This window comes from Macrobrachium rosenbergii, chromosome 9 (genome assembly GCF_040412425.1).
Source record: "Macrobrachium rosenbergii isolate ZJJX-2024 chromosome 9, ASM4041242v1, whole genome shotgun sequence".
Classification (NCBI taxonomy): Eukaryota; Metazoa; Arthropoda; class Malacostraca; order Decapoda; family Palaemonidae; genus Macrobrachium; species Macrobrachium rosenbergii.
Window position 1 is genome coordinate 29,663,194 of NC_089749.1, and position 26,874 is coordinate 29,690,067.

Here is a 26,874-nt window from a genome sequence, read left to right on the forward strand (position 1 = left end):
AAATTAGATATACTGCAATTACAATAACCTGCTGTCATAATTAAAAAAATAATAATATTCTGTATATTATAAAGCAAAAAAAAAAAATTAATTTTCAGACACTTTAACTCTAGCTCTATTGAGAGTAATTTTTGAAAGAATGTATATAAAGTAGGTATAAAAAAATTGCAATTTGTGGTATTGTGGGGGTGGTAGAGCAGCGTAAGTTGTTTTTGTTATTTTGGGGGGTTGAGGATGAGTTAGGAGGGCTGGGAGCCCTTGTCGGCACGGGAGCTTTCACAACTGTTGTTGGGTTAAAAGTATCAACATCACTTAAACACAATTTTGTTTATCACTATTCTTTGGAAGCTTGAATTTCAAGTCAATGGCCCCTGTAGGTTTGTTCCATATGAACAGGGTTCATCTGAATAATTCTGAGTGGCTGAGTACTGCAAGGGGGTAGACCATGGTAAGCACTTACTGTGCTAGGTGGGAGAGCGTGAGAGCACAGTGTGAAGGGTTGCACAGCTTTCATCTATTTTGACTGTCTCATGTAATTTTTTCACCTTATTTTAAAAATGACATTTTTATGACAAAATGAAGTTTCATTATACTTACCAAAACACTGTAAATGCTTTAATCTCTTAAATTTCGACACGTCCGAGATACATTTTTTCAAACTTTGTTTGGAACGCTGATATAATTGGTGGGAGATCCAACCCCACCGGATGCTGGTGGGGGGGAGTGGAAGGAGACTAGCCCAGTAAACAGCACCAGTTTCAATCTCGGCATACATAAGTGATAGCCTGAGATAACGCTGGCCCCTGCGGGGAGGAGGAGGCCTTAAGTTACAGTGTTTTGGTAAGTATAATGAAACTTCATTTTATCATAAAAATGTCATTTTCATTATAATGCCTTACCAAAACACTGTAAAAGCTGATTCCACATTTAAGGTGGAAGGGCAGGGGATGAGGTATCAGCTATCGAAAGGATACATCATCATAAAAAAGGGACAAACTCTAAACATGGGCATCATATGGATCCCTACCAATAAAAAGGCAGGTGTCTCCTTACCTGGTAGATGGGCTTTTGCATGGAGGTACTGCTGCCGGTTGAAGCTCCACTACCTGCAGAGGCATTGAGCATAAGCACTGCTAGCTACTCTGCTCTATTGTTCCCCTAGTAGTCAGGGAAGTACACCGCTGACTAAGACAAGGGGTGACTTTCCATTGCTCTTGCCCTGAGCAATTGGAAAGCAACCAGACTGAAAACGGGCCTCACCACCTAACCTAAAACTAGTTAAAAACAAAACATCCCCTTCTCTATACCCTCTATAGCTGAAACTAGACTGGAGGGTACCCCAGATGAAGTGAACACCCCCAGCTTCCCTTTAACTCAGCAACCATAAAATCACAAGGAGAAGGTAAGATAAAGAACCTACTCCCCTAGTGTGTTCCCCCTAAAACCAAGCCAGCTACAGATAAGGGACCTAACACAAACAGGTCCTGGTACGCAACTTCTACCTCCTAGGGTAGTGAGACGCAAACACTGATTTCGATCTCCAGAAGGTGCTCTGTGTGATCTGCGAAAGTGACTTATTATGACGGAAAGCCACTGAAGTTGCTATTGAACGCACTTCATGAATGTGAGACTTGACTAGGTGTGCGTCCTCTTCATTGATGTGTCTGTGCGCCTCCAGAATGAGTTCCTTGACGAAGAAAGCAAGGGCATTTTTGGATAAAGGTCTGGTTGGGTCTTTCACTGAACACCAGAGGTTAGAGGAATCTCCTCTGATGTTGGCAGTTCTGGCTAAGTAAGCCTTGATAGCTCTAACGGGGTACAAAAAAGCCTCTAATTCTTGAGGGCCAGCCACTTCGGAGAGGTTTTGAACAGTAAAGGATTGAGGCCAAGGATTGGAAGGGGACTCATTCTTGGCCAAAAAATTCAAGGTGAAAGAACAAACAACATTACCTTGTGAAAAACCCACTTTCTTGTCAATGGCATGTATTTCACTAACTCTCTTTGCCGTTGCTAAGGTAACCAGAAAAAGGACTTTCTTAGTGAGGTCTCTAAGAGAAAGTTCTTCTAAAGGTTTGTACCTTGGAGACATCAACCATCTCAAAACTACATCCAGATTCCAGGCAAGGGAAGGTTTTGGAGTCTTAGCTGTGTCTAAAGACTTGAGGAGATCTGACAAGTCTCAGTTATTCAACAGGTCTAACCCTCTATGGGAGAAGACGGAGGATAGCACGGCTCTGTAACCTTTGATGGTTGATGGCATCAACTTTCTTGAATCTCTTAAGTAAATGAAAAAATCGGCAAGTTGAGTTATAGACGTCGAAGAAGAGGAGATGCTATTTTTTCTACACCAATTCCTGAAGACTGTCCACTTGGATTGGTATAATTTGCTAGAGGTGTCCCTTCTGCACCTCGCAATAGCCTCTGCAGCTTTGCTTGAAAAACCTCTCGCTCTGATGAGCTTCCTGACGTCTGAAGCTTGTCAGAGCGAGAGTGGACAATCCCTGGTGGAACTTCATTAGGTGGGGTTGTCTGAGAAAAGACTTCCTTTGAGGTAGAAGCCTTGGGAAGTCTATCAGGAGATCTAGCAGGTCCGGGAACCACTCCTTCCTTGGCCAGAACGGGGCAATAAGGATTAGTTCGACGTTCTGATGGAATTTCATTTTGTTTATCATTTGCCTGATGAGCCCAAAAGGAGGAAAGGCATAAGCAAACAGGTTCGTCCAGTCTAGGAGCATGGCATCCACCAAGTGAGTCAGAGGGGCTGGAATTGGCGAGCAGAACACTGGGAGACGATGGTTCTTGGAGGTAGCGAAGAGGTCTATCATGGGAGTGCCCCACAATTTCCACAGATCTAGGCACACTTGTGGGTGCAGGGTCCACTCCGTAGGAAGAATCTGGTTCCGACGGCTGAGTTGGTCCGCAAGAACGTTCAGTTTTCCTTGCACAAACCGAGGGAACAGAGCAACCCTGTTGCTGTCCGCCCACAGAAGAAGGTCCCTCGCAGTCTCGAACAGGGAGAAGGAATGGGTACCTCCGTTTCCAAATATAAGCTAGAGCCGTAGAGTTGTCGGCGTGAACAGCAACTGCTTGGCCTGAGACGTGGGCCAAAAAATCCTGGAGAGCGAGGTGAATGGCCAACAGTTCCTTGGCGTTGATGTGGAGCCTCTTCTGTTCGGTTGACCAAACCCCTGACGTCCTGAAGTTGCCTAGATATGTTCCCCAGCCAACGTTGGATGCGTCTGAGAACATCTGCAGAGATGGTTGTCTTGGGAGGAGATCTAGACCCTCCGAAAGTCTTTCCAGCGACTCCCACCAAAGAAGATGTCTCTTGACGTCGGGGGGAATGTTGAAGATCGTGGAGGCCAGTTGAGTTCTTCTGTCCCAAGAACTCTTCAGGAAAAACTGTAAGGGTCTCATGTGTAGACGACCTAACTTGACGAATTGCTCCACTGGATAGCAGAGAACCCTCTGATTCACAGATCAGACTCAACCTGATTTAAAGCACCACAGGCAAGCCACAACTACATCACTTGGAACAATTGCCTTGCCTCCCAGTGAACCCTCAAGAAAGTTCCAGCTCCAACAACAACAGAGTTCAACAAAGGGGGCAATGGTTACTTCCCTATGATCATTAGGCTCTCAAAGAACCAAACAATCTTTGTTTCAACTTTGCTGGAGGTGTTCTAAAAGGATATAAACCCTCTAATTTTAAAAAGATTCCCTAAAGTAAGGGATGGAAAACCTGTCCTGGTGAGATCTCTTGGACAGTGAACATGAAAGATTGCAGATCCCCCAAAAATATTTGGACCCCCCCAAAAATAACAATCTACAATAGTTGTAATTGCTTGAAATCATGGTCCACCAACCTGTAGACTTTCAGACTATAATGATTTTAGGTTAACTTGTAACCTCTTGAAACCATGGTTAATGTTCTGTAAACTTGGTTGAAACCAAACTCAACACTACAAACACGTTTGTGTACATTAGCATGTAAGTAAATGGAGGCTTGAATGAAGTGAACATCTCTCGCAGGTGCCATACAACACAGAATTGTATCACAAACTCCCTGTTTGTATATGCACAGTTCAGCACTACTCACTCACCAAATGAGTGGGTAGAGGTGACTCAGCCTCATGAGCTTAGGAAGACGCGTAGAATAGTATGCCCTCTTGTACAACATATGCAAATGATCAGTACCATGGCACCAGTTGCATATGCCAAGCAGTGGATGACCAGTTGATTCTGTGCAGCTCCCTAAGTTCTTTGAAAACCATACTAGCCAAGGCCACAAGAGAGGGTGTATAGCACTATCATCTCAAACTCTGGGGTCTGTGTCATCCCACTAGTGGGCTGCAGTATGACATTATCACACATAAACGGATCATCCAAAAAGTATGAACACCCTGTCTGTGTGTACTGTAAACAGTCTGGAGATGATATACACACTGAACGAGAGGGTGGTGCTGGGTCAACCAGGCATGCTTCTGGAGAGGCTCCAGTGAAAAGTCATGGCACTCACCACACAATTACACAGGGAGTGTGGGTTGAGCAGTCTTGTCTGTGAAGACATGGGAAGGCTTGTGTTTGCTCGTTCACTGTATAGAGACAGGCCATGCACCAGGCAAGAGGATTATCTTGCATGCCCTGCAAGCAATGTGTAACATTGGCTTCTATCAGGTTAGGGGAGAAGTTAAGTATACCTTAGTTTAACTAGACCACTGAGCTGATTAACAGCTCTCCTTGGGCTGGCCCGAAGGATTAGACTTATTTTACGTGGCTAAGAACCAATTGGTTACCTAGCAATGGGACCTACAGCTTATTGTGGAATCTGAACCACATTATACTGAGAAATGAGTTTCTATCACCAGAAATAAATTCCTCTAATTCTTTATTGGCTGGCCAGAGACTCTAATGCGGGCCCAGCAGAGTGCTAGCCGAGAACTATACCGACCCGTCCAACGAGGAACTGGTTAGGGGAGAAGCCATACTCACCACACACTGGGTGCTGGTCTGTGCCTGTTACTGGGAGCATGGTGTACAATCAGTGCCAAAGGTAGCAGTAGAAACACCAAAAGCCACTGAAGATTCTAACCTTGAACAAAGTTCTAACCCAAAGTTTACCGACCTGCTGACCTGCATGACTCCCTATGTTCGACAATGGATAAACTAGAAGAGGGTATGGATGAATGGTTTGAGCATTGTCATGCATGCGCAACCTCAGGGCCTGTGGCAAGCCAAGAGCTGAGTAGAGAGCAACATGATCATGTGTAAACAGATCATCCTGGTACCAGTGAGTACCACACTGATAATTGTTGCGAGCAAACCCTGCGGCCTGTAGTCTCACAACCCAAGGACTGTGAATGAACTGAGAAAGTGGGCAGTGCTGGCTCAACTAAATGTGTTCCTGGCAAATCACAGTCGGAATAGCCACGACCAGTCCTCGTGTCCAAGGCAGAGGAGGCTGAGGCAGGGTACTGAATATGTCCAGTGACACCTGTGCTAACCCAGCCAACATTAGATGGGTTACAAAGGGTGGCAAAATGCTGCCACCCCCCAGAAACTGGGAAGACCAATCTCTGGAAGTCTTATAGGACTTCTTATGAAGGGTCTTGAACATGAGGAGGAAGGCACCTTGGTCTTAAGTGACGAGTCTTTTTTTTGACAACAATGCAGTGCTCTGACAGGGCAAAGCAGTAACTTCTGAGGATTGTTGTTAACAAAATCCCTAAGGGAAGGCATGGAAAGCGAGGCAAACCTGTCATCATGAACCGAGGGATTTTGAGTCTTAGCCACGAATTCCAGGACAAATTCAAAAGCCACTGACCCACAACCCCTGGTGTGTTTAATGCCATAATCTAGACCATGGAGCTCACCAACTCTTTTCGAGGAAGCCAAGGCCAGGAGGAAAACTGTTTTCAAAGTCAATTCCCTGTCTGACGATTGATGCAATGGCTCGAATGGAGCTCGAGTGAGACTACTCATAAACAGAGTTAGGTCCCATGTAAGAGGCTTGAGATCCCTAGGTGAAGACTGCTCAATGCTCTTGAACAACATAGAGATTTCCCAGGATGAAGTGATGTCCACATCTTTCAGAAATAGAACTAATCCTAAAGCAGCCCTGTAGTAGTTGATAGCAGAAGCAGAAAGACTTTTCTCTGTTCTGAGATAGATTAGGAAGTCCACTATCTGTTGAACAGAAGGTCCGAGTGAAGAGAAACCCCCCCTGCTGACAACACCGATCACAGTAGATGGCCCATTTGCTCTGATACACGGCTGACAAAGATCTCCTGAGGTAGCCGGACATCTGAGTCGTTGCTCTGCGAGCAAAACCTCTCGCTCGTAAGAGATACTGGCTAATCTCCATTCATGAAGAGACAGGGACCCTACCGATAGGTGGTACCTCTCTACATGAGGGTGGCAGAGAAGACTGTGCCAAGGGGGAATCTCTCTCGGCACTGCTGAGAGCAGAGACAGAAGATCCGGGAACCATTCTGCTTGGGGCCACAAAGGAGCTACTGTACTAGGGTCATCCTGAGATTCTTGGAACTCATCACTGTTCAGGGCATGACGGATCAGGCAGAACGGAGGGAAGGCGTAATTTCTAGGTTGTCCCAAGGATGTTGAAGGGCTTCCTCTGCCACAGCGAATGGATCTGGGGCTACCAAACAATAGACCCCTAGCTTTCTCTTGAATCATGTAGCAAAGAGGTCTAACATGGATCTTCCCCACAGACGAAATAGCCTGTCTGCTATGTCCTGATGCAGAGACCACTCCATACCCAGAACTTGTCCCTGACGACTTAGCTTGTTGGCCACTACATTCCTCTTGCCTGGAATGTACCTGGCCATGAGCTCAACCGAGTTGTCAATCGCCCACTGGTGCAATTCGACTGTTAGCAAATGAAGTTGGCATGACACCATTGTGATTTTCAAGTTTCATTAACATGCGCAATATGAAAGTCATATCTTTTGCAAATTTACTGTTACCAAAATTTTTGTTCATGATTTTTATTACCTAGTGTATTAAGATTTTTTCTAAGTTGTCTGCATATGTTAACACTGTCACAGGAGTGGATCAGATTTTGTTTGTCTGAGAGCATTATGGGTAAGGATGGGTTGTGTATCTGAAATGTCTTCTGCTATTTTCACCCAGATCTATATAGGAAAATGTTGAAATGTAACTGACTGCTTTGTTATAATAATCAAATTTTGTGGGATTCTGGAAATCAGGCATTGCTTGAAAAAGCCAGCTGGATTCTGCAGTCATGGCGCCTTTGGTTCAGTTGCATTCTTCTTGCTCCGTGGATTATTTTGGCTGCATCGCTAACTTCCACGCCCTCACACAGATGTTCTTGTTTAGGGAATGTGATTTATCTAATTCTTGGCAGAGTACAACTCTTCCTTAACTTATAGGATATTGATATTGTAGAGTGAAACTTACAAAGACAAAAAAAAGATGCCAGAGTAATCTCTTGGTTAGTCATTTCAAAGATTTCTTCTTGGAAGGTTTTCACCTTCCACCATGAAAATTTTATTTTGCTTGTGACTCAATGGTTAACCATCCACAATCTGACAACTAACCGCCTTCAACATCCAGGGCAAATCCTTGCCAGTATAAAGACATCACTCCTACTGATAGTTCTCATTCAGATTAAGGTAAATTTATGGAAAGTATTCAAAATGTCGTGCACTAGGGTAAGAACCTGGTACCCTACATAAGGTTAGGTTAGGTGTGGTTGGTTAGGATGCAACCTCATTAACCCTTAATGAATGGGCATCATCATATGAGTATCTAGGCTACAACAGGTTTTGAGTGATGGACGGGCTTACTCATATGAGTGTTAATATTACATGCCATAAGATTTGGATGAATTTAGCAGGAAAGATGTTCATAGCAATTCAGTGGTCCATCAATGACTTATGGCAACTTTAGTAGCTCAGCACAGGACAGAGGGGGAATCAGTTTGCCTTGACACTTGAAGGGGGAAAGTATTGGCCCCCCTCTATCCTGTGACGTCTTTTTATTTATTTGCTCATAACTATACCCAGGGATTGCTGTTGGTTTTAGTTCTTATCTTTTATGAGAGTATGTCAGTTATAATTGTAATTTTGCGAAGAAAAGTGCAAAGAAATACTAGAAAAATCATTTATACCTCACAAAAAGTTACTGCATCTCTCCATCTCAGTAAATCTTGTAAATATTTTACAACAAATACAGTTAACACCCGTATTCGTGGGGGGTGTGTACCCCACCCACCCGCGAATAGCTAAAATCCGCAAATACTTAAAAACCCCTCCAAAAACACCTAGAACTGCCTATTTAGATAGTTTAAACACAAGAAAAACCCTCTAAAAATACTTATACCTGAGTATTTTAATAGTTTTATCACAAAAAGTACATTTAGTCATGAAAATATGAAAATATAGTAATTATTGAATATTTCTCAGTGAAAAATCCTGCGAATGGGCGAATTTTCTGTGAATACTGGGTAGTTACGTTCCACAGAGAAATCCGCTGAATATGTGAGTCCGCGAATCGTGAGAATGCGAATATGGGGGGGTTTACTGTATACTGTACACAGAATTTGTTACTGATTAGTTCTTATATCTGTTATGATATTTTGTTAGCTGTAATTATAATTTTAAAAAATAAATTACAATAAATAATTAGAAAAAACATGTATAACTTGGTAAAATTAGCATATTTTTATGAGTGTCTTGTAAAAGAGGCCCCCCATAGGATTGTGAAGTTACTTTCATACTTCCTGTAGAGGTAGGGAAAAATGTTTAAAATTTTTTTCTTATGCAGTGTGCATTTGCATATCTTCCTCTTTCCACCGATATGTTTTTTCTTAAATTGGCCAAACTTAACATCTGTCCAGTCTGGAGGTGTGTTTGATACATATTTAGCCTGTCCCCTAGGGATTAATAATCACTTCGGTGAAATTGAAAACTACTGCTGCGGACTAGCTACTGCTAATCACCAACCAGAATATTTACTGCCTTGTGTTTATGTTTATGCCTTTTGTTTACATTTACGATAATTACTGTCTGTTGTTTATTTTTATGTTCATCCACATGGGGCTGGTATTAAATACAGGGTAATTCTAAGCCTGCTGTCCGCGGCGAGCTAGACTATGGCAATTGATGTTTTTCTATGTTATTTTACTTGCTTTACAAGAATTTAAAGTAATATTTTGTCGGCTTGTTAGGGGATGGTGGGGGTGGGGAGTTTTCACAGAGTGCCGGCTTAGACCTTAGGTAATTCAATTTGGCAAAATGTAGTCTTCAAGGGTCAATTACAGTTTAGTTACAGCCGGCCGACAAAATATTACTATTTTTAGGGTGTTTCACTGGTTACAATTTTGCCGAATTAGCTATGGAGGGGGTGGTGGGCTCGGCGTTCAGAGTGGCAGCTTAGACCTACCTGCAACATTAGGTAAAGTCGTAAAGTATTCTTCAAGGGTCAATTACAGTTTAGTTACAGCCAGCCGACAAAATATTACTTTAAATTGTTGTAAAGCAAGTAAAATAACATAGGAAAACGTCAATTGCCAAAGTCTAGCTCACCGCGGACAGCCGGCTTAGAATTACCAAATACAGTGCACATTTTGCATGTAAACCAGTAGTTACAGAACCTGGAGGTGCACTGTTTTAATCCTCAGTTTTATTGTCACTTGCAGTGGGAGGAGGTTAGGTCGAGTGGTGGGTCTTGGCTTAGGTGAGGGCCCAGTGTCCTTGGTTAGGTCAAGTGGGGGGGTTTCCATGGGGGAAAATGCATCCTCCTCCCCATGCTAGATAAGGAAGTAGCCACCTAGGTTAAGTTAGGTGGGGGTCCAGGGAGCAGTCTCTGGCTAGGTAAGGATGCAGCCCCTAGGTTAAGTTGGAAAGTGGGCTAGGTTCAATTAAGGTGCTGCAGTCCTTAGTTAAGTTTGGCAGGGGTTCCAAGGTGAGGGCAAACTCTCCCTTTTTCTACTGTAGTCCTCCCAAATTGCAGGAGAGGCTATACTAAGGGCGGGGTACACCATCTCTATATATATCCTACTTACCCTATTGGCTAATGAAACGAACACCAGAAACGTGCAAAACACACTAAAGTATAAAAAAAAATATATTTTAAATTCTGTTTTGTATTAACGGTTTACAGCAACATTTTACCTCTTACAGCAGGACAGGTAGGTACTTCTTTGCAAACGAAACTAAAGTCAGAAATGCACAGAGCAACCATTGAAACAAAAATTTTCAAGTAAAAAATGCGATATTGGTTAAAAGTACGATAATACAAAAATTAAACATACTAATGCACTACGGTTAGGACATACTGTGAAAAGACACGAAAAGTAAGTTGGTTATTGATATTCATTTATACGTACCGGTGTGCAATTTAGCAGCTCTGAGCAAACGTCAAAAACTATGACAGTAAATATAACTTTAGATTAGTCTACTTTTGACGAAAATATTTTGAACAGTTTTGGAAGGAGCCAGCACTTTCCAGACTATTATTTTATAGCTTTATTTTAATCATCTCTAAATGCAAAAGTTTCTTTTTTGTCTTCAGTGCAAAAATACTTTTACCGTGTAGACGGCATATGAAAAATATTTTGTCCTGTACAAAATTGTTACAACTTGTAAGCGGAACCGGAATAAAATAAAAGATAAAATACATTTACAAAATTATTTATTTAACAAGTTTAAGACATTTGATTAGGTTTTCGTGGCGGATAAAACTTTCTTTATTGATTAATATATATGTATGACAGACTTACGGTATAGTTCGCGTTGGCTAAATTGAACTCAGCTGCCTCATCGAATGTCATCCAGTTATGGAAATAAGGAGATTCTCCTAATTTTGGAGAGACATTTTTCTTAAAGAGCTACAGTACATCTGGCTATAACTATAATTTCATGCCAAACACTGAAAGCTATAAGCAGATGCAACAATACTCCCAGTATATAATACAAATTTACCTAAGCGGTTAAAGTCAAAGTCAAAATACGAATACACCCTAGCAAATGTTTGTAAACAATGTGTCCGAGAATATTAATGCATACTTCTTTGTTGCATCCCAATATAGGTTGCATAAGACTTCTACAGGCTTATTACATATATTTAGGTTATCCTTCCCTTATATAATAGGTTCAAGTACTTCATAAACAGTTACAACTGAAAAAGTATGGCGTTTCTAATAATTGATGAAAATCGAACACATTCATCGCCGGATACGTTCATAATCAATGTCTCATACCGCAACAAGCAAAGTTTTATTTTTAACTATTATTAATACTGGTTTTTCTTAATTCAAGATTACTTCCAGTAAGTTTACTTCATCTTCACATAAAATTTTCTGTCAACCAGAATGATTTAATAAACCAATATAACACGATGAAAGTGAATAAAAATCTACCTACATCACGACGCGTAAGGGTTTACCTTCTGATTTGTCCATATTTACTCTACTGTACTCTTCAAGCTTTCATTTGGGAATATGGAAAACTATAAAAGCAAACAAATTTCTATCAAAATGGAGTATTTCTCACGCAAGTAGCGTGGCCATTTCCAAACTGTCGAATAGAATAGAATAGTTATTTAGGGCAAAGGACAAGTGCTGGGACCTAAGATAGTCCATCAGCCAGGGTCCGATTTTTGGCTCATCGGTATCAAACGGGGGGAGAATGCTTATAGTGTTTTTTGGATAGGTATATATGTCTAGTGTTAGAAAGCATGTGATAGTATTGTGGCAGTTGTAGCTTTATATTGTGGCGGAATTCAAACCCACAAACAAAACAACAAACAACACTCACCCTGATCTTCGGTTGCTGGAGATGGATAAAGGCCGCCGTAACAACCACAACCGCAAACAACCACAAACACAACAAGGGAATACAAAAAAAAAAAAGAGACGGAACACACACACAAATAAACAGCACACCAACAAGAAGACCAACAACTCCCAGAAAAGCATACGACAAAAACTGTCCCACACAAGAACCACTAGCTCTGACTAAAGACTCCAAAAAACTGCCTTCAAAACCGAAAAATCCTCACACATATTCCACAGACAGACAGCGCCGTAAACAAACTAACGACCTCATCCCTCTTCCAACAACCGAAGCACTCACTTACGACAATTACACACACTCTCACTCTCTCTCTCTCTCTCTCTCACAAAACGTTGGGAAATGCTAAATAAAAACAAATTTATTCATCCCTCTATATTTCTCCCCTTTTAGCATTTCCCAACCAACACCTTTCACACCTCTTTCAAATCGCCTTGCAACACCCACGGATGCTCACTAGCAGGTCCTCTAGATCGCGTTTATTTTAAGACTTTCACGCAATCATTCTCTCAGAATCACTCTCTCTTCTAGCAACATTCAAACTCACATCATCTCCTCCATTCTCTCTCAGATTCACGCTATCTTCTTCACTATTACCACTCTCAATTTCATCCACAATCTCATCTATACCCTCTAAACTCGTTTTCCCCCCAAATACCTCCCCAATTCTTCAACTAACCCATCCCATTCGCTCATTGACCTTTCCAATTCTTGCAACGATTCATTCTTGCTTTCAATCAAACTCGTCAAGTCACTGCTACGCTCTTGCTCTTACACTTTCGCTCACCTCCAACCGCTCACCAACCCCTGGCACGTTCAGTCAACTCAGTTTCAGTCAAATTGTATTAAAACGAGTATTTTCCATTGGTTTAGTTTGCTTTGGATTACAGATCCAGGCGGCTGTATGTTGCGGCATTGTTTTGCCGTGTGACTTGAGAGACAATGGAATCCCCACTTGACCTGAGGTCGAAACAATAATATGCAGTGAACTGCACTACAAACTTGCAATACGAAATATAGTTACAATATGGATCAGTCTTGATGCCTGTTTGAATGAAGAGATATATTTGTTTTAAATTCAGTTGTTTGGCGCCAGGATAGCTGCATAACGGCGCCATTTAATTTCCGTTTGGCTTGTTTTTTCTTTGATGACTTTTCATTTTCTTCATGCTCAATTAGTCACGCCTAAAACGTGCCAGGTCACGCATTTTAATCATTTTTACTTTATGGTATTTATCCGAATGTCACACATCCCTTAAATCAATGTTTCTTCATTCACAGGCATCAAGACTGTATCTATATTGTAAATCTGTAATATTTATGTAACTGTAATTTGTACAGTTGTCAGGATTTTTTTGTTTATTGATATCAAATTGCCTGTCAAACAGTCAATTCCATTGTCTCTCACGGTCCCTGCGTAAGTCAGGCTTTTAATATAAGCCGCCTGGATCTGTAATAAAGCAGCAGTAACCTTTACCTCCCATTTCTTTGACACCTAAAAATAACAGTGGTGACGCTCATAGTGTAATTCAAGTTTTTATTTCCCTTATCTAATAGCTTGGTGAGGGCAGTATTAATCAGATTAAAAGGCCTGCATGGCTATCCCAAGACAATGGACTTGTGGTTGACCTTTATGACTTCCGTCAGGGGGCTTCAGCTGAAAATCCCATGGATGAAGCGCCTGTACAGACAAGTTTACCATCCCAAGGAACTCCTGGAGGCCTTGATGGAATTAAAAAGGTGATAAAGGGAAATTGAAAATATGACACTGAATTCGATGTAAGAGGGCAGGAATTAATTTCGGAGATACCTCGTGACCACAAGAACTCTGCTTTCTGTACGCCAAACTGATACACTTGTCAAAACGGACGACGAGGCCGTTTTCTTAAAGCGCTGGAGGACTGCTTTTTGTGCCTCTGGTGTTCAAACCAGAGACCTGGAAAATATGAGAATGTCCTCGAGTGCAGACGCCAAAATTTTAGGTCCCCAGGATGCTGTCCATGAGCAAGGTGGTTTAACTGGTGGTCATCAGCCCGTGGTGGAGAAGGCGAACACATAGGACCCACCACAGGGCGTGATGATGGCTGTCTTTGGTATGTAAGAAGGCGCAACAGGTACCTGAAAATAAGATTTAAGAAGGTCCAATTTAGTGAATATTTTGACCAGTGAAACTGGCCATAAAGGTCTTCATTGGGCTAGAGGGTGTGGTGGGATGGGCAATGTTGATCTGTCAAGGAGTCGCCGCATCTCCAGGATTCCCCGGTTTCTGCACCATGAACTGGAGGGGGAGGCCCATGGACTGGAAAGCTTTCCTGCAGATGCCCATCCGTTCCATCTCTGGTCTGGTTCCAAAAGCCTCCTGAAGGCGCTGAAGAGAAGCCTGCAGAAAGGAAGGGAGTCCAGGGCCCTTTATCACACCCCTGGTATATGCTAAGCTTGTATTCAGCCCCTTTTTGCTGTCCAAACAGCTGTGTGCCTAAAAACCTCAGGCACTCCACCATAGGTCCCAAGGAGGTGGGGGCCAGGCTGATGGTGGGTCTGGGTCCCCTCAGGTAAAATGACCGTGAAGTTTTTTTGTCTATCGAGACACCTGCCCTTATCATCCATTCCGACCAAGCAGGCCAAAAGGCCAGAGATGGTCCCATGCTCCAGATTCCATGGGGTCTTAAACAAGTCCCAGGAAAGTAAATCTGGCCAAGGATGGAGATCGACAGGAGCCTGGTTACCGTGAGAGGATGGGTGTTCCGTTGGCGGCCGTCAGGAAGGCTCACCTGTACTAATGAAAAGACCAACACTCTCTGGATGCTGAGGAAAGTCCTTTTCAAGGCTCCTGTGTCACACCAGCATCATCCTGAGCATGTCGCCCAGGAAAACACCAACAAAGTTCAGGAGGCCCTGGGAATCAAGAAACCATGGCTCCTGTCCTGCTGGCAGGTTCTGAGATCTAGTCACAAACTTGAACAAAGGATGAGAAAGGCTAGTAACTCCCCACCTTTCCGAACCACTTGGATAGCGAGCAGAAGCCGTAGACCACCTCTATTTGGTTCGTCTCTGGAGCGTCTGGGCACTAGGGAAGGCGTTGACGGGCTAAGCTCTACACCTCTTCAGTGGAAGAAGCTGACCGGCTGTGAGGCGGTTTTAGACCGCTGTGAAACCTTCATAAGCATGGTGAGGTGTTTAATGGCTCAATAAGGTCCTTTAAGGCATTTGTAGCCTTTTGCGATCTGGTTGAATAGATGATCCGGGCAGGTGTTGGCGACTAAAATTTCCCGTCAGAAACCTTGAATCTTGCCGCTTGTTTGATCCACCCAAGACTGGTGTTGACAGGAGATCTCCCTTTACCATGCCCTTCCACTGACTCCAATTGAGGCTTGGCGTGGATTTTGGCACTGGTCGACAAGACCTTGCTCTCAATGGGCAGGGAGCAATAGAGGAGGAACTTTTGTTTGCTGTATGCATCAGTGTTTGGGTACCGGTGATAAAAATTGTAGCTCCGAAGGGCTTGACACTAGTGATGCCGGCCTGTTATTTCATGACCCAGGCATTTGAAGTGGCTTCTCACAGATAGCCATTTATGATAATGGTTCCCTGCACTTCACAGCTAAAAAGCTTTACTGGTGTTGTGGCGGCGCAAAACCAAAAAAACAGTACACAACACTCATCCTGGTCCTCGCTTGCTGGAGATGGAGGAGGGCGCCGATGTGGGGGCGGTCGGCTGTGATGGGAGGTACACAAAACCACACCGCTTCCAAACCAAAACATGAAAACAGGACTATCGCATACAGCAACAAGAACAGCACACTAACAAGGAAAAACAACAACTCTGAATCAGCACACAAACAAACTGTTTAAGACCAAAGAACGACTGGTGGGGTAGCTCTGAGTCAAAAACTGCCTCCAAAACTGAAAACAGCACATATTTTAGACAGACAGCGTTTAAAGAAATCCTGGAGCCAAGACTCTTCCAACAACGCCGTGTGAGTCCGCTAACGGCAATTACATACTCCTCACCACTGTAAGGTGTCAAAGAAACGAGCAGGTAAATGTTACTGCAAATTTATTCAGATCCAGGCTATAATTCTCCCCCTGAGCATTTCCCAACCAAGACAATGGAATTGACTCAAACCTGAGGTCGAAACAATGCTCAATAATATGCAGTCCTCTAGATACAAATTACAATACAAAATATTCAGAGTTAGAATCATAGATACAGTCTTGATGCATTGAATGAAGAAACATGTGATACACAATTCACGACATTCTTATAAATACCATAAAGTAAAAATGATTAAAATCGTGACCTGGCTAACTCTTTAGAATACGTCCCTAATTGAGCTTGAAAAAACGGGAAGTCACCAAAGAAAACAAGCTCAGCGGACTCTTAATTTTCATGCGCCGCCTCCAACACTATCCTGGCGCCGAATTCAGTCAACTTTACAGTTATATCAAACCCGCATATGCTATACGTTTATCCATACCATCCCATTCATCCGTATTACACGCTTTATCACTCATTTCCACTTTGGCACTCACACCCCTATCACACAACTTACGACCATTCAATTTGCTTACGTTCTTCCCTTTCTTACGTTTTTTACCATACTCTATCAAAACAAATTGCTGATCCTCCATACACAAGCTCTCATGCATACTTGGTTCACCCACATTCAATTTCAACCATTTATACACCCCATTCTCTCTCACATATTCCGGTACATCCTTCCATCTACGCAACTGGTTGTGATGCGCTCGTATTTCTCTCACACTACCATCTACACATACTTCCCCTACAACATAACTAAGCCCACTGGGACCAACTTCCAACACCTCATACGGACCCTCAAATTTTTCAACGCACTTTATTTACATTCAACCGCCCTTTCTCGATTACTTCTTTCAACACTTTCTCGCCCACCTTGTAACTTTCAAACCTTTCATGCGCCTTCTTCCATACCTCCCTATCATTCTCAGATAGACCCAATCTCGGTCTCACTATCTTTTCAAAATTTAACACATATTTACACGGAGACATACCAATACCCTTATGCACAGTGGCGTTGTATACCCACAACGCCGCCCAACGCTTTACATCCCAATCATTATCACATTCACTCATCATACGTAATATCTCTGTCAACGTTCTCACCGTTCGTTCCGCCAATCCATTCGCACTGGGCATATACGGCGAGAGTACACATGTTCTATGCCCCAATCACGCAACATTTGCTCAAACTCCCATCCAACAAATTCAGGCCCATTGTCACTCAACATTCGCGTCGGCTTGCACACATTTGGCAACATCACTTGACCCACCATTCTCGCCACAGTCTCACTCTTTTTGTTCCGAATCGCTACCGCATATGCAAACTTACTCAAATGATCTACCATTACAACCATTCCCACATGTCCTCTAGCAGTCACAGGCAACGACACACAATCAATCACAACCATCTCAAATAACTCTTTCATCTGCAATCGCAACACAGGTGGATTCGCATGCACACTTTGATACTTACCCTTCTGACAGTCCGCTGCGTAATCGCTACATCCGCACAAATTTTACTCAATCCAGGCACATACAATCTCTCTCTCATACATTCCCATAATTTATTTTTCCCCAGATGCCCAAACCTATCATGCACCAATAAACACATACCCACGGCTGCGTCTTCCGAAAATACTGGCATATACACTTCCCCATCCCATATTCCTTCCTGATGCAAAAAATAAACTATACCTTTACATACAACAAATCTCTTAGCACTTCGCTTATACACTTCTAACTCAGACGGCCAACTTCCTACTCTTACACCCCCTAACACACACTCTCTTAACATATTTATTTTCATGCACTGATTTTGCATCTGCTTAATTTCCTCTTCACTCAACAAATCATTTTCACTCCTTGCAATATCTACCATACCTACAAAACTAGTTTTAGACACATCCCCTCCTTTAACCTTCGTTATTTCCCTGCCGCCCTTTCCTAAAATTCCCCTCCCGACATCCACACTTATATCATGCATTCTCATAAAATCAATTCCTAATAAAAAACATGTTGGCATATCATTCTCATCCATGACTACAAAATTATGTATTATTTCAAATCCCCCTAACTGAATTTTTAATTGTACCTCCTCCCATACTAACACACTCCCTTGTCCCAAACCATGTATCCTTACACTCGATTTTCTTTTTATATCCCAATCGCACCTTTCCAATTCACTAACTACTGTACTACTCACTAACGACACTTGTGCTCCTGTGTCTACCAAACTACAATATTTATTCTGATCCACCACTACATTTATTTACTAATTTACCTTTCGCTTCATGCATACACACTCTCACGGCTACATTCACCTGCTTAGCTTCCTCACAACCATCCTCATCGCATTCATCTTCAACGATATCCTCAACCATACCCCTTATTCCTCATTTTCCCCACAATCACCTTTCTTAACCAGCCAGCTACAAGTATCCTTTCCACAAATCACATTCGTACCATTTTCATTCACCCTTCCTTTATACTCCACCGGCCTATTCCATCCAAAGAACAATCGTACTGTAATTTTAAACATTTCAGCCACTACCAACAACACTTTCACTAACTTTTCCTCCTCATCTAATTCCCTTCCTTCCTCACGCACTCCTCCTTCCGGCATCTCATTCATCACCTTTTCATGTAACTCGTTCATGCTTGCAGGTACTCCGTCAATCAACCCATTTGTTTCCAAATTACTCAACCCCCCAAACAGACATTCCCACACTCGATTCTCCCCTACATACTGTTGCTTTACCACAAATCCTACAGGTACTTGGTCCGGGTCCCAGTCGCTCCTAACCCTATCATCTCGTTCAGTCCACATACGCGACATAGCATCTGCAACAATATTCTGTCTACCTTGTACATACTCTACCTTAAAACTAAACTCATTCAAATCCTCTATCGTTCTCGCAATTCTAGCATTCACACTCTCCTTTTAACCATATATACTAGCGGTCGATGGTCCGTCCGTATCACAAAATCTACCCCATATAAAAATACTTTCAACGCTTTCACAAAAACCTTATTGCAGCCAATTCCTTTTCAATCACCGAATATTTCAACTCTGCCTTTCCAAACGCCTTGCTCACATACGCAATTACTCTCAATTGTTCTTGCCCATTCGCCTTCTGCATTTGTACCAAGCATCCTCCCATACTATATTTACTTGCATCCGTATACAGTTCTAGTTTATTCGCATTCTCACTATAGTCCGGGAAAGCCAACGTCACGTCTCTTGCAGCCTCCTCTTTCAATCTCTCGAACGCTTCGATCATTTGCTCATCCCATTTCAATCTTACACAATTTCTCTTCCCGTCCATTCAGTAAGTGGTTTCCCGATCCCTGAACAATCCTTTTATAAACTTCCTTCCAAACTCAATTAAACCCAAAAATCCTTTAAACTCACGCACGGTCCGGGGACGTGGAAATTCCTTACCTTATTCACGAACTTATCACTCTTCCTTACACCTCTTCCACTCACTCACCATATGCCCTAGGAATTCCACCTCCCAGCCAACCAAGCACACTTTTCAAGTTTTACTTTTTATTCCTACTTCTTCCAACCTTTCTAACACTCGTTCAAGCAGTTCCATATTCTCTTCTACAGTCTCACTCGCAATCAAAATATCATCTATAAAAAGAGTTACCTTCTTTTGATCAAACCCAGCCAGAACCACATTCATCACATTCATGCCCTTTGGAAGGCAGCAGGCGCATTAGCCAGTCCGAAACTTAATCTCTGGAACTCTCTCATCTACCCCAGCCCTTACACTTACACTTCTGCTCTCTTTTATAACCCTGTCAAGCTCATAATCTTCTAATTTCCAAAATTTCTCCCCAAGTCAACCTTTCACTCGTCCATCTTTTCTTCTCCTTCCGCTTCAAGTTCACAAATTCTCTAACTCCATCTGGCACTGTCCCTAACAACTTCCGTATTAACTCCTTACATTCATCTATCCCATCATCCCCAAACTTCTTCCTTGCCAACTTCTCCAGCCTACAAGCATACAGTGACAAGGTTTCCCCGCTTTCATTCTTGCCTCATCAAATTCATTCTTCCTCTTATACTTAACACTCGCTTTCATACGCCTCACTTGCTCAACTAGTCTAGCTTTCACCTTGTCATACTCAACATCTCCCACACTCATAATAACCCTATACATATCAAGCAAAAACCCAGTCAAATATTCTCCTAACTCTCGTGCCCACACTCTCTTACTTTCCCCATACTTATCCTGACAAAACCTTTCATACTCCCTAAAGAAATCATGCACATCCCTACTTCCATACTCATTATACCTTTCACACCAGGGTACCTCCCTCACATACATAGCCTTTCTCACTTCTTTCTCACTTTCACTCTCACTTTCGCTACTTTCACTCTGTCCTTTCATACCCTCTTCCGAATACAAAGAGTCCACTTCCGCACTTACATTCATCTTACTCATTACACTCTTCTTCCCCCTCTTTTTATCCACTTTTATCCACTCACCTCCATCCACCTCACTATCACTACTGCCTTCACCCTCTCCCTTCTTTCCTGCCTTTCCCACTTCCTTACCCTTCTTACCAGTTTCCTTTCCTTTTCCCTTCTTCCCTTTTTCTTCCCCTGACTTATCCTTACTTTCCCTCTGTTCCTTCCCTTGCTTTTCATTCCCCTTTTCCTTACCCTGCCTTTCATTCTCTCGTTTCTTACTTCCTATTTCCACATCACTTTCATCACTCACGCTTCCATTCACTTCTTCCTCCTTTTCTTTCTCTCTTGCCCCTTCACGTTCCAGAGGACCTGCCTCCAACAGCCCCTTCTCCAAAAACACCCTTGAACATACCTTTCATCATTTCTTCCACACTTTTCATCATTCCTCCAACTTTTTATCCATCCTCTCTTCCATTCTCTCTTCTGACTCTTTCATCTCCCCCTTTCATTTCTTCTTTTGCACTCCTTAGCATTCCCCCATCTCCTCCAACTGACTCCTCAACTCCTCATTCTCACTCCTCAGCCTCCCATTCTCCTCCTCCAGCCTACCCTGGAGTTCCCTAGCCACTCCAAGTTCCTCTCTCAGTTTCTCTATCTCACTCATCCTGACCTCTTACTCTCACTCTACCCACCACAAACAATCCTAACGGCTATTATACAACAGCCCCACGTTGGGCGCCAAATTAATGTGGCGGAATTCAAACCCACAAACAAAACAACGAACAACACTCACCCCGATCTTCGGTTGCTGGAGATGGATAAGGTCGCCAGAACAACCACAACCGCAAACAACCACAAACACAACAAGGAAATACAAAAAAATAAACAGAACACACACACAAATAAACAGCACACCAACAAGAAAACCAACAACTCCCGGAAAAGCATACGACAAAAACTGTCCCACACAAGAACCACTGACCGGCACTAGCTCTGACTAAAGACTCCTCTCAAAACCGAAAAATCCTTCACATATTCCACAGACAGACAGCGCCGTAAACAAACTAACGACCTCATCCTCTTCCAACAACCAGAAGCACTCACTAACGACAATTACACTCTCTCTCTCTCTCTCTCTCTCTCTCCTCTCTCTCTCTCTCTCTCTCTCTCTCTCTCTCTCTCTCTCTCACAAAACGTTGGGAAATGCTAAATACAACAAATTTATTCACCCCTCTATAATATATATATATATATATATATATATATATATATATATATATATATATATATATATATATATATATATATATATATATATATATATATATATATATATATATATATATATTTGGTATGGTGGTACCTGTGATTCAGTATGTAAGAGGCCTGAATGTCCATGAACATGGAGACACCACAGACACCAGCTAAAAATCTGTACATCATACACCAGACAGTATCCAAAGGAGATGAACATTTAATTAGTCTTCAAAGCCATGATTCCTGGTTCTTACTTGAAGCTGCCAAAGTCAGGAATCATACCCATTCTAGATATTGCAAAAACTCTTCAAGACAAAGAACTTCCAATTGTTCTATCATCGAAAATGTAGAAGCATTTTCACCCTGAAAAGAGACTTAGAGACTGAAAAGGAAAGTAGGTGAATGTAGCAGTGAAGTATCTAGTAGTAGTGAGGGTCCTCAAAAAAATTCTTCCAGAAAATCAGTATCTGAATCAAGAGTTTATGCTCCGATCTGTATATTCTGTAGTAAGGTCAAATACAAAAAACATTCCCATACACGTGAAACACTTACGCTAGCGTCACAACTGAGAGTAGATCAAACACTAAGAGAGAGTGCCATTAGAAAGGGAGATGGAAGGATGATAGCACTAACAAATAGAGACATTGTTGCAGCTGAGGCACACTATCACAAATCATTCTATAGGAATTACAATAGAAACAAAGAGGACACCAATGAGAATGAAGAAGAGGAAGTGACTACGGGTATTGGTAAAGAGTTTAAAATGTATCAAAAGGTTGAAGAAGAAGCTTGCAAAGAACTTTTCAAAAACATCAGAGCTGACATTATTCCCAACAAAAGGATTATGTCAGTCGCCTCCTTAACCACAAAATTTGAGTCATTAATGCTGACTGGTGGAGTTAATCTTCTGAAGGGATCAACAAAGAAGAATGTGCACAGAAGACTGAAATCCGAGCTTGGAGGTGAGGTTGAAATAATATCTGACGACAAAGGAAACTTGTTGATGGTTCCATTCTGCGTATCAGTAAAAGATGTCCTGGAAAATCAATCTCTACATAGGGAACTCGAGCTTTGGAAGGCCAAGTCTACAGATGTCAATAAGATCATAGGTCAGACTTCATCACTTAACCGACAGGCCATCAAGAAGGACATGGTTTCCACCCCATGGCCATATCATCCATCTGATGTAGCTACTCACATTACCATACCAAATGAGTTACAGCAATTTCTGATCGGACTCTTCACTGGAAATCCAACTAGTACTACATATACATCCCAAAAAACTGATATTTTTGTAGAGTCATTTAGCCAGGACATGATATACGCTGTGACCCATGGGCAGTATAAGCCACCAAAACATTTCCTGCTTCCATATGCGGTAAAAACGCTCACTGGAAACACCGAGATCATTTGGACATTGAATATATATATATATACTGTATATATTATTATATTTAGCAAGAACTCGCTAGCAAATTGCCTCCCCCTTTTTTTGTTATTTGTTTTGTTGTTTTCATTTACTGCAAGCTGTTGATCGATAGACATCTGTCTATCGAGACTTAACAGTCAGAATACAAGAGATTAAAACAGATTAAGGCCACTCCTTTAAGTAGGTAATTCCTTTCCGAGGCAAAAGTAAATCTGTCTGGTCGTCTCCTTTTCAGGCAAAAAACCCCTGCGGGCATCAGCTGAACATGACTCAACACCCCCTATGTGTTGGACGTGCCCCCTGCCCCATAGGAGGAGATAAAAGCAGAAAACCACGAGGCCTCGCTCTCACACGCGCGCTGGAAGATAGGGAGTGAAGAAGTCCCCGAATCTCAGCCATGCCTTGGCCCTCTGTTAGCTCCTAACCACGTGGCCTTTCAAAGTATACTTTCCCTCTGTGAACTCCGGCCACAACCACGTGTTCCCTTGGATGCTAGCCGGACCGATGACTGACTCCATTTACTTGGAGTTTCGAGAAGTCCCCATCGCCTTGTCCTTGTACTGAAGCCCGTGCATCCTAACACGCGGAAGAAACTCGCCCTCGGAAATCGCAAGTCATCCATGGACCGCTTTCTGCGCTGGAACCAAATCTGCCTTACAGTAAAGTGCTCTGGAAGACCTCCATTCAGTCACGCTTTTGTCTCGTAACATTTACTTAAGTTGAGAGCCAGTAATCACCGAATCTCTTGTCAAATGTCCGTGCTCCTCGAGTGTCGGCAGTGCTAAGCTATCATTAATTCATCGAAGCCCCTTGGCACCCTCAGTGCAGCTTCGAATTCATTATTCTTTTGTCTATTTTCATTACTGGCGTATAATGTGCATATCTCTCATTTCAGAGGGACCCTATATCGTGGCAGCTTGGACTGTGTCTGGAATCCCCAGTTTCATTCATCCTGTAGGAATCCTCCAGGATCAATAATCTACTTGCATTCCTCTTTCCCATATTAATGTTATTTATGTAAATACACTCCTGCAAGTTTGCCCACGTGTTTTACGTAATATTTTCCTCAGTAACAAGAGCCTTACGCTCATATGAAATTCCCCTTTGTTTTCCTCTTTTTTATGTTTTCCTGGACCCACGAAGTCAGAATCACAAGGCTAAATTACCTTAAATTGTTGCTACCTGTCTCACGGAGAACATTTCAAACTAAATCGCCAGGAAAAACGTAAAAAATGGCGACCTGGCCATAGATCTCGTTTTGCAGTTGCAGCTCCCCTAGTGTTGCTTTATTGCATTTGCAACTTGCCAGATCAGTTATTAGCAAAGCTAAGCTGGGTACGAGACAATTACGAACCTTTTGCGTAAAACCAGCACACAGATCCGGAAATTCCACGTAAGTAATGTGTTTATCTTAGCAAAACCTTTTTACAGTCGTGACTGTTCCTAGGAATTAGAAATAGGGACGCATGTATTCACTGAGAGAAAAGAACCACCGTATTAGATTCATTAATGCATGCCTTTCAGGATAGGTAGTTAGGAAATAACCAGTGCTAACCATCCTTTGCTTCGAGGAATAGTGTGAAATTCCTGTGTTAAAATCCTTGCCATATCCTTTGCTTCGAGGAATAGTGCAAAATTCCTCTGTGTTAAAATCCTTGCCATATTCTTGCTCCGAGGAATAGTGCGAAAGAAATTCCTCTGTGATAAATTTTACTTCGCATTTCGGATTAGCAGTTGTTATTTAGGCGCGAATAAATTCCCACGTGGGACAAGACGAAGTCAGCTTGCATTGCTGAAATTCTCTCAGTGTAGTTAGAATTCAATTAGGTGTTAGGAAAGCGAAATTTAAACTCCGCTGATAGGGAAAATTACTAGGTCGTTTTACTGTTATCCTCTCATCCCGGGAAATTCCCCGGAATCCCAGACGGTCTATAAATAGACGGGTCCATTCACACAGAATCTAAAAATAACTCCAGTGATGGTCAGACGTCCTGCACCCCCCCCCCCGCCCATGCCCACGTGTGTAGCATTTTTTTTTCCCATTCATTTCTCAGCAAACATTTTTCTTTGGGTTTTTCCCGTTAGTAATTTCTAAGTCCTAAGGGACGAATCGTAATTCCAAGTCCTCAGAGACTCTAAAATTCTACGTCGCACGTGGCGAGAATTCCTCCAAATTCCACAATTCCAAGTCCTAAGAGACTCCTAAAAAAATTCTACGTCGCACGAGGCGAGAATTCCTCAACCAAAATTCCAAGTCCTCAGGGACTCCTAAAATTCTACGTCGCACAAGGCGAGAATTCCTCCAAATTCCACAATTCCAAGTCCTAAGACTCCTAAAAAAATTCTATGTCGCACGTGGCGAGAATTCCTCCAAATTCCACAATTCCAAGTCCTAAGAGACTCCTAAAAAAATTCTACGTCGCACGAGGCGAGAATTCCTCAACCAAAATTCCAAGTCCTCAGGGACTCCTAAAATTCCACGTCCAGTGACGTGGCGAGAATTCCTCCAAATTCCACAATTCCAAGTCCTAAGACACTCCTAAAATAATTCTACGTCGCGCGTGGCGAGAATTCCTCCAAATTCCACAATTCCAAGTCCTAAGAGACTCCTAAAAAAATTCTACGTCGCGAGAGGTGAGAATTCCTAGTTCCTGCGGGAAACCCAAAATCAAGTCCTTTTGAGACATTATATTAGTGTATTTCACACACATCTAAGCCCTTATGGGACTGATCACTCTAGTTCGTTAGAACAACTCCTTAATTTCACGCTACAGCCGGCCAAGTCCGAGCGTGACAAAATCCCAGTACGTCTTCCGAGACGCATATTAAAATTCGTTCGCCACGAACCACCACGTCTTTCCGAGACCTATTAATTTTAACAAAGTCTCCTCAGACTTATTGATCCACTGTCTTATTCAGACAGATCCATTCTCCTGCAGTCTGAACGATTGAGTGTTTCAGATTCCTGCAATTGAGTCTTTTCAGACATATCATATAACCATTATTTCAAGATGGCTAATACCAGAGCCCAACAAAACGAGGACTTCAAATTCTACATGTCCGCTGGGAAGGACATGGGACTATCGGGGCAAGATCTGAGAGAATGGGTTCAAGAGCGAGTGAACGATGCCAGGGCGGAGAGAGAGAGAGGAAGAATTACCCAAGAGAAACGAGAGGAGAAAGAACAGGCGGAGAGAGAGAGAGAGAAAAGAATTGCCCAAGAGAAACGAGAGGAGAAAGAACAGGCTGAGAGAGAGAGAGAAAGAATTGCCCAAGAGGTGGAGAGAGAGAGAAAGAATTGCCCAAGAGAAATGAGAGGAGAAGGAATGTGAAGAGAGAGAGAGAAAGAATTGCCCAAGAGGCGGAGAGAGAGAGAGAACGTGAAGAGAGAGAGAGAGAGCGCCCATGAGCTCCAGATGCTAGAACGACAGCACGCCACCGCCCGCCCCTGCAGCGGGAATGAGTGCCCTCAGCCAAGCTCACTCGTTCATGCCAAAATGGACAGAGTCCGAACCCGAAGTATGGCTTGAAAGGGCCGAACAAGTCCTGGAGTGCTGCGACCTCTCCCCATGAACTCTCCCTTGTTCTCACTAAATTCCTGGGTGGAAAGGCCCTCGTTGCCTACCACGCCCTTTCAGCAGAAGACAGGGGAACTGGGAAGCCGTCGCCAAGCAGTTCGAAGGCGTCTGAGATTACCCCGAGAGGTGGAGGAGACGTTGGAGAGAGCAGCCCAGAGAAGCAGGCCAGACTTGGTCTGGTTGGGGCGTACCATTCGAGCTGGCATTAACAAAATGGCTCGATTCCGAAGGAGCCACAACACCGCCGAGGTACTCGAGCGGTTTAAATTCGAGCATTTCCTGCGCTCGCCCCTCCTGCCCTCGCCACT

General features: G+C 42.8%; 1 protein-coding gene across 11 annotated transcripts in view; it reads right to left on the reverse strand.

Moving 5' to 3' along the window:
* Positions 1 to 11,069, reverse strand: part of LOC136841662 (CBY1-interacting BAR domain-containing protein 1-like) — a 96,976-nt gene extending 85,907 nt beyond the window's left edge. For 2 of the 11 annotated variants that reach the window (XM_067108827.1, XM_067108822.1), the window contains exon 1: positions 10,158 to 10,313. The gene's annotated coding sequence lies outside the window, so the exon portion shown is untranslated. Of the gene's footprint in view, positions 1 to 10,157; positions 10,314 to 10,372; positions 10,479 to 10,765 lie in introns of those variants that run through there. The other 9 variants (XM_067108829.1, XM_067108828.1, XM_067108832.1 and 6 more) reach the window with 9 other exon arrangements.
* Positions 11,070 to 26,874: the final 15,805 nt, after the last annotated feature.